The 9,428-nt window shown below is 36.5% G+C and overlaps 1 protein-coding gene across 3 annotated transcripts in view; it reads left to right on the top strand.

The window, feature by feature from the left end:
• The first annotated feature begins 243 nt into the window (after window positions 1-243).
• The window catches only part of LOC123503309 (transcription factor GATA-4-like), a 212,631-nt gene continuing 203,446 nt past the window's right edge, over window positions 244-9,428 (top strand). For 2 of the 3 annotated variants that reach the window (XM_045252977.1, XM_045252976.1), the window contains exon 1: window positions 244-539. The gene's annotated coding sequence lies outside the window, so the exon portion shown is untranslated. The remainder of the gene's footprint in view (window positions 540-9,428) is intronic. The other variant, XM_045252978.1, reaches the window with a different exon arrangement.

Raw genomic sequence — 9,428 nt, 5'->3', positions numbered from 1 at the left:
CCCATTAGTCACTCAAGTCATTCATCAACTCCCAGACTACCACAAGAGCGCTGATTGGCTCCCACATCCCTTGGCTCCTCCTCCTGGCGGGGACTCAACCACTCATCACACCGGGGGAGAATATTTACGAGCTAAGCAGCCAATGAGCGGTGGGACTGAGGCGGTGGGGAGTGCGGGGCGTCGCCGGGGTGGCTGCAGGGGGCGGGGTGAGGCGGGTAATCAGTTTGTAACGCGGATAAGGAGCAATTTGGCCACAGTTCCTTTTGAGTGGTTATCAGGAGGCGAGGCTGGGAGCAGTGTTGGCTGGCGAGTGTTGTGCCGAGTACCGCCCTGCCTTGGCTTCCCGACGCCTGCGGTTCTGCCTGGACTCAACACTTCACGATCCCGACCGCAGCTTTCCGACCGCCCTACACCCTTCCGACCTTCTCCCTACCGCCGTGTGGGAGATCGCGGCGCTGCAGGCTCTCCCTACGACCTGCTCAGCCTGCCATCACCTCTTCGCCGCCGCCGTCGCCGCCACCGTCGCTGCAAACCCCGCGGTAGGAACAAAAGCCCTTGTGTTGTGGAGTGTGAGAGCGGAATTGCAGACCTGACGTGACGAGATAACGAAATAACCTCCCACAACGCCATAGTACATCGCGCTAGTCCCTGTGGCCGTAAGTCGCTAATTCACCGCTAGATTGTAACCCCGGCGACCCAGCGGCTTAGGAGTGTGGACAGGGGAGCTTGTGGGAGAGGGCGTGAGTCTCCAGGTTCCCAGAGAGACTGCAACACAAGGGGGGCTGGGCGGGCGAGGCAGAGCGGTCCCCATACGTCGCTATCTCCTGCTATCATCCCCGTGCCCAGATTTGCGGGGCTCCCATTGGTGCTTGGAGGTGCAGGGCGCGGGTACGGGATCTGATTGGCTCCTGCCTTCACACGCTGCATCCTCGCTTGTGTTTCCTCAAGTTCGCTTCCTCGAGAATTGTTCGTATGATAAAGCACCGTGCAAAAAATGATAAGGTATAGTGGTGAAATGTTTGGGTTTGAGGGAAGGGCGGGTTGTAATGTCCATGGTACTGAGGTGATGACGGTGATAAAAGCTGCACTGGCATCAAACATATTAACACCAGAGAAATATTACAACGTGTAAAACAAATGATAATGTACAGTGATCAAATGGTCAGGTTTGCAGAAAGACAGGAGTGGAATCTTGATAATGTCTGGGTGGTGGCGGTGGTATATATTCACTAGCATTAGCACGCGTTCGCTGCCTCGAGACCTTTCATGCCGGAGAGGTGCTGTGCCGTGTAAAAAATGGTTGTCTAATAAAAAGAATAATAAAGTATCGCCTGAAGGAAGAGAAACACGATTCGTTGGTAAGGTTTAGGTGACGTGGCGGGTTAACCTTTAATTTCAAGCCCTCTTATTCGCTATCTCGAGAATTTCTATAACTAGGAAGTACTGAAGCTTGTAAAAAAATGAATGATTAATAAAAAAAAAAGTAAAGGAAGATGAAAAATCGTTCCTGAATTTTGTGTATTATGGCGTTTGTGTTTTTCTTAAATTTCTAGACTGGGAAAATTAAAAAAGTAAATAAATAAATAAAGAAGAACGATTCATAAAAAACTAATTTGCCAGAAGGACATAGAAAAAAAAATCACTCCTAAATTTTGACAACGAGGCCGAGTTAACTTTACATTGTGTTCTTGGAAGTTCCCTGCCTTGAGGATTTAAAGACCTCGCAAAAAATAATGTTGGTTGGCGAAAACAAATATTTAGGTCTGAGGATAGAGAAAATGTCACTCAATTTTCCCTTACTTGTTTCCTCTGCTTGTTTAGGTCCGAGGAGAGAGAAAATGCCACATGTTGATCAAATTTCTCTTGTCGTTTCCTCCGCTTGTTTAGGTCCGAGAAGAGAGAAAATGTCACTCGTATTTCCCTTACTTGTTTCCTCTGCTTGTGTTGTGTCGAGTTCCTTCAGTGCTCAGTGTGCGTCCTTACGGCAATGAATGTATGATGAATGTATAATGATAAAGCAAGAAACATTTTGACATGAAGAAAAAAAAAAAACACATCATGAATATTTGAATCGGATTCTTCACTTCGCTGTCTGGAAAAACTCTAAGATCAATAAAATACCTTAAAAATAAATAAATAACGGCATACTATTACTCTAGAACAATTACTGAGGGCTAATGAAAGACAAAAAAAAATGACGTAGGTTCTTAATTAAATTCCTATAAGTTTATCTCACTGCGGATTAACAGTGCTTAGTGTGTGATAAATTAATAAAACACATAAGATATAACAAGAGTAATGATTAATAAAACATGACATAGGTTCTTTCTTAATTAAATATAAGTTTACAATTGAAGGATTTAAGAGCTTTGTGTTGAGATAAATAAAAGAGAAATACAGTAATGATGAATGAATATAACTGGAGAAAAGAAAAGAATAACATGACATAGGTTCTTTCTTAATTAAATTCGTGTTAAGTTTACCTCGCTGGGAATTGAAGGATTTAAAAACGAGCTTTGTGTTGAGATAAATAAAAGAGACAACAGTATATCAGTAATGATGAATGAATATAACTGGAGAAAAGAAAAGAATAACATGACGTAGGTTCTTTCTTAATTAAATTCGTGTTAAGTTTACCTCGCTGGGAATTGATGGATTTATAAAGCGCTTTGTGTTGGGATAAATAAAAAAGCCATAACAGTATATCAGTAATGATGAATAAATATTGCTTGAGGAAAGAAAACGAAATTATGACGCACATTCTTTTTCAGCTACAAGTTAACCTCGCTGGGTGTTAAAAAGAATTATAAAGTGCTTTGTGTGGCGATAAATAAAACACAGAACAGTATATCAAAAGTGACTGAATAAATATTGACTGAAGGAAGTAAACAAAATCATGAAAGTCTTCCTCTCACAATCCAGCAAATTCACCTCACTGAGAATCATAAGACTAACAGTGTGTCTTGTGCAGAAAAACCAGTTAATAAATAGATGCAAATAAATTAGTCAGGCATTTGAATTATAATCTAAAAAAATAATAAATAAATAATACACACACACACACACACACACACACACATACATATTCATACAGTGAGCATTACCTTAACACACCTGATCGGATACCTGGCATAATTACTTTAACAATGACTGTCTACACCTGTCACATAATTTCTATACCTGTCCTAACACCGACTTATAACGCCTCGCTCTCTCACGACTATTTCCAAAGGCTCTGGTTGAAGATACTCAAGCATGTTTTTATGGGTATTTTTGTAGTTCTTGTGATGGATTGGCAAGATTTCTAGCTAGCATAAGGAAAAACTGTCTTAAAAACCCGCCTAATCGTCTATGGGGCCTCATGGTGAGAGAGCAAGGTGTGAATATGGCCGCTAATACCGACTTTACAAACGTCTCACTCCACTACCTGTGCATGTTTCTGACGCGTATTCACCCTCCTGTCGCAGTTCTCGCTCGCTTAAACTGCGCTCCTTTATCTCCTCTCTTTTTTTTCTCTCTCCTGCCAGTTTATATATTGGTGAGATGCGCTGCGCCTTATCAACACAAATATGATGTTTAAGTACATGTAACACTTCCACGCAGGGAATCATACCAATTATCTTATTCATTCTTAGTCATTCTTATTGGGCGTTACATTTTTTTTTTTTTTTGTCTCTTTATCTCAATAGGAAAACATATTTGAGAATTATAAGGAAAAATTAAAGTAGGAATGTGTTTGGCTTATTCATCTTGCTTTACTTTGTTTTCCTTTCATTTACTGGTTTATTTATGCGTTTCTGTGAGGCTCTTAGGGAAAAATTAGGTGACTTTCATCGTGGGGTTGTTATGATGAGATAGACACAAAGTGGCGTTCACCTTCCCCCGTACAGAACAAGAACACGAGGCTTTAGTGTAGGTTTTTCCACCGCATGTAGAAAAATGCAATAATAAACGTAGTGGCAAATGAACAGTGCCAATAATAACGAAGGTGAAAAAATACTATGACGGTGATGACTTATAATAAGGATGACGGTTGATAATAATGCTGCTAATAATAATAATAATAATAATGATGATGATAATAGCAATAATAAAAGTAGTAGTAATAATAATAATAATAATAATAATAATAATAATAATAATAATAATAAAACGGTATGATGATAATAATAATAATATGTATATACAAAAAAAAAAAAAAAACTACTACTACTGATGATTAGAATAACACACACTACGAAGTAAACACACACACACACACACACACACACACACACACACACACACACACACACACATACACACACACCACTACACTGCCTCACAATCACACGAACACGCTTGCAATCACCAACACGTGAATTAATAAAAACAACTTTGCTTTCTTCCAAACGTGAAAAAAAGCGATAATTCCAAACCTTTACTCCACACACATCCTCCGCCACGCTTCCCTTCACTCCGCCAAACACTTGCAAATCGATGAGACGCCTGAGTAACCACGGAAAATAAAAACAATCCTAACCTAACCTAACCTAACTTAAGATGGAGGGAAGGTGGAGATAAAGGGAAGGTAAGGTGGAGATAGAGTGGAGGGAAGGTGGAGATGGAGAGAAAAGGGGAGGTTAAGTGGAGATAGAGTGGAGGGAAGGTGGAGATGGAGAGAAAAGTGGAGGTTAGGTGAGATAAGCTGGAGATAAGAGTGGAGGAAAGGTGGAGATGGAGAGAAAAGTGGAGGTTAGGTGAGGTAAGGTGGAGATAAGAGTGGAGGGAAGGTGGAGATGGAGAGAAAAGTGGAGGTTAGGTGGAGGTAAGGTGGAGATAAACTAACCTAACCTAATTTAACCTGACCAAATCTAGCCAAACTGAACTTCACCTACCCTATCCTAAATAACTTTAATCTGAGCTAACCTTGCTTTTTTTTTTTTGTAATCTCTTCCTCCTTCCTCTTCTACTACTGCTACTACTATTCTTCTTCGTTGTGTCCCTCTTCTCTACTTCTATTTCTGTCTCCATACCTCTTCTCCGTCTTTCTAATCTTGCTCGTATCTTATTTTCTCTATTTCTGTTTCTATTTCATTTTTTATATCAAGTCTACGGCATCTAGTTTGTCTTCCATATCAGTTTCTTTCTATACCTTTTTATTCTTTCACCTTGTTATAATCTCTTTCTCCTTTCTCTTCTACTACTATTCGTTCTTGTTTGTCTCCTCTTTCTCTGTTATTGTCTCTATCTCTTTTTCGTTTTTGTCTCCCTATTTGTTCTTTGCCCCGCTCTTCCTTCCCTTTGTCTCCTTCTTTGTCTTCCCTTTCTCCCAACCAAACAAAATGTATCCCTGTCTCTCCCATACAATTTTGTTCCAAGGTTTCTGTCAAGCATGTTTACACGACAGTCCACTAAAGAGTTCTGTATCAGAGAAAAAATACAAAACCAACCTCATGTTTTGTCTTTCGTTTTTGTGTATCGAAGCAATAAACGTTTAATAATAATAATAATAACAATAATAATAACAGCAAAAGAGTTAACGCGTCCTTACATAAAATCTAAAGCGTTTTCTTGCAATCTGTCTCCATAATCTGTTTCGTAAGATAACAAAACAGAAACAAGAACAGGAACATGAACATGAATAAAAACAAGAACAGTAAGAAATGTAACGAGTGGCATTGAGAAAACATAACAGTGAGAAGCTAAACGAAGCAACAAGAACGTAATAATAACAATGAGAAGATCAATGTCATGAACGGCGATAAGAAATGATAAAAAAAAAAAAAACGTAACTTTCTAATATTAATGATAAGAAGAAGAAGAGGAAGAAAAAGAGAAAATGTTGATGATGGCAATGATAATAGTAATAATAATAATAATAAGGATAATAATAAAACAGTGATAATAAATGTGTAATGTATTAAAAAGAAAAGGAAATCTTTATATATCAACTATTTCAACTATTGTTTCTGTTTCTGAAGCGTCGCACAAGCACAGCAACTTCCCTAAAACGTACGTCAAACATCCTTTTATTGTCATCTATTCATACACTTATTCTCCGATGCCACGCTGAGACAAAAAATAGATAAATAAATAAATGAATAAAAATCAAAATAAATGTTCCTGAAGACAACGAGAAACACCTTAACCTTTAATTTTTGGTTTAACTCTTTCACTACCCAGCAATCTTTTATCAACACCAATGTCACTGTAATGAATGATCTGACGAGACAAACAAAGAGTGTGACGTCAATTTCACCTTTGCTCACCTAGAAGCGAACATTTTAGTCTGTAGTATAAAGAAAAGTAATGATCTTGAGGGAGTGACGCGGAGGAGACGAGTAAACGGAAGAAGTAGGTGAAGAAAGAGATTAAGGGAGAGATTTAGGGAAGGAAGAGATTTAGATGAAGAGGAAGAGATTTAGGTGAAGAAATTGATTTAAGTGAAGAAAAGATTTTGGTGAAGGAAGAGATTTTGGTGAAGGAAGAGATTTAGGTGAAGAGAAAGATTTAGGTGAAAAGAAATTGATTTAGGTGAAGAAAGAGATTTTGGTGAAGGAAGAGGTTTAGGTGAAGAGAAAGAGATTTTGGTGAAGGAAGAGATTTAAGTGAAGAGAAAAAGATTTAGTTGAAGAAACTGATTTAGGTGAAGAAAGAGATTTTGGTGAAGGGAGAGATTTAGGTAAATAGAAATTGATTTAGGTGAAGAAAGAGATTTAGGTGAAAAAGGAGATTTAAATGAAGAGAGAGAGAGAGAGAGAGAGAGAGAGAGAGAGAGAGAGAGAGAGAGAGAGAGAGAGGTGAAACGACTGGGAATGAAGGAAAACACAGTGGACAGAAGATACTGACTGGCGCCAACACAAGGGCAACCACGACACTAGTGATTAATAAAGAAAATAAGAAGAAAATTAGGAATAAAATAAATAAATGAATAAATAATAAGGCTTTTAAATGTTGTAGATGACTATTTGATAGCCCGACTTTCACTAAAATGGTTAAGATTCCAATCACTGCACTGTTAATGATACAAATATACACGATAGACATTTATTTATTTATTTATTTATTTATTTATTTCAGTCGCAGTGAAGACAAGTTTCCTCAAAGCACGAGAAGCATTGCAGTATATTCCGTCAGTTTTATTCATTTAATTATCTTTATTTGTTTCATTCATGTGTTTCTATATTTCCGAAGCGGCGCGGAGGAATAACTTCACGTATATAAAAAAAAAAAAGCAAAGAAAAAAAAAAAACACGTATCCAGCCTTTTACTAATTCATTTATGTTATGTTTCTTAATTTAATGGTTTATCGTCGATGTCATGATTGTAAAAGTTTCTAAAGTCCCGCGCGGAAGGTTTTAATTCAATCACCACCACCATCATCACCTTCTCTCTCTCTCTTATATTTCTTCGTTTATATATACTCAATTAAATCTAAAGTTGCGCGGGGAAGGTTTTAATTCACTCACCACCATCATCACCTCTCTCTTTCTCTATCTTTTTCTCTCTCTCCTTATCTATCTATCTATCTAACTATCTTTCTCTCTCTCTTATATTTCTTCATCTATAAATATTCATCTTTTATTTATTTTTTCTGTAACAGCGAACACGAAAGACGCCTAAATAAAAACCGAGGAACTTTATATCAGTCAGTTTTATTTGTGTATTTCTTTGCTTATATATTCACCAACATATTTGAAAGGCACCGTGGACAAAAAAAGGTCATAAAGCTACAAGAAATATCGTGTCTAGACGTTTATTTATCCTTTCTTATTCCATTTTATTCAATCGTTATTTATTTTTTCTTATTCTATGTCGTGATCGTAATTTTCCAAAAGTATGAAGGGAAAGTTTTCATTCAATCATCCTTCCTTTTTTCGTTTATTTTTCATATTTATTCATTTATTTATTTTTTTTTTTTACATTTCGTTAATTATTCATTCATTTATCATCAGACATTTCTCTCTTTTATTTTGGCTAACTTTCTCGGACCTGCAAGGAACTGGGAACTAAGTGGGCCTTTTTTTTTATTTTATGTTACCATTGGCCAGCTTTCCTCTCATATATAGAAAAAAAAAGTGATAAATGGTTTACACTATTTTTGGATTGAGGGAAGCATTTTAAGTATCAACGAAAGGGTTAATGCATGGATGAAATTTTTCTACCACATTCTTTTCTCTCTTTATTTTTTTATTCCTTTCCATTTTTCTAGTTTTATTTTTCAAAGCGTATATCTTTTTCACTATCTTTTTCCCAAGGCTATCAAATCCTTTTCTCTATTTTTTATTCTCTTTCATGTTTTTAGTTCTATTTTTCAAAGCGTATATCTTTTTTCACCATCTTCCCTTCCCGATTTTTTTTTTTTTCCAATTGTTTGATATTTGTTTTTTTCTATTTTTTCTTCATTATATTCCTGCGATTTTGTTATAATTTTCATTGGCACATTTGTTCTTTATTCTATTATTTCAAATCTATCTTCCATTTCTTTCCGTTTCATTGTGTTTTTGATTCAGTTTCTCTGCCATTATAGATTTCTTGTTTTATTGATATTTATAAAGTGTTAATTTTTCCTATTCTTTCATTCAGTTTTGACTCAAATGTATTCAGTTGTTCATTCTTTCCCTCCGCATCTTTGTTCATATTCAAATTCTTTCCAAACTGTTTTTTTTTTTCTTCTAAATATTTTCTATTTTTCTCCTGAGCGAGATGGTATTTGCATCATTTTCATTTTTCATATCAATTAATTCAATGTTTTTTTTTTTAATCCTTTTTTCAATTTATTTTTTTCTGCTTTAGTTTATATATTCTTTTCTAACTGCAATATTGTTTTCTTCGTTCTATTTTACAATCCATTTTTTTCTATATTTTGAAGACAACTCTCTCTCTCTCTCTCTCTCTCTCTCTCTCTCTCTCTCTCTCTCTCTCTCTCTCTCTCTCTCTCTCTCTCTCTCCCCATTTTATTGTATTCGCAGGACACAATGGCTGTACAGTTCCTTAATTTCAAAGCGACAAAAACATTTCATTCAGTCATCCTTTTGTTTCATTGCGTCACAGTGTTCGCCGCTCAAATGTCCCAGAGGCGCCAATAAGTCCGTACATTAAAAGGAAAGGCATGAAGTGTTATACAGAATTAGTTATACTTAATACTTATTCAGGACTCAATCACCAATCTATTTTATTTCATTATTTTTCTTAGGGTATTGTTGGCCAAGTTGAAATAATCGACTTAACCCATTCACTTATTTCATTATTTTTCTTAGGGTATTATTGGCCATGTTTAAACTGACTGAACCCTTTCACTAGTATTTAGCACATCTTTCATCAATCACCAACTATTCTCGATACCTTTGTTCTTGTTACACAGCCGCCTTGAAACATTACAGTGACTAGGAATTGTAGTATATAGTTTCAATCGCCTTCTTTCTTATCGTTGTTAAAAAGTAATT

Source organism: Portunus trituberculatus, chromosome 13 (genome assembly GCF_017591435.1).
Source record: "Portunus trituberculatus isolate SZX2019 chromosome 13, ASM1759143v1, whole genome shotgun sequence".
In the NCBI taxonomy this organism is placed as follows: Eukaryota; Metazoa; Arthropoda; class Malacostraca; order Decapoda; family Portunidae; genus Portunus; species Portunus trituberculatus.
Note: the sequence above shows the minus strand (reverse complement) of the source record. Positions and strands in the feature narration are given on the sequence as shown.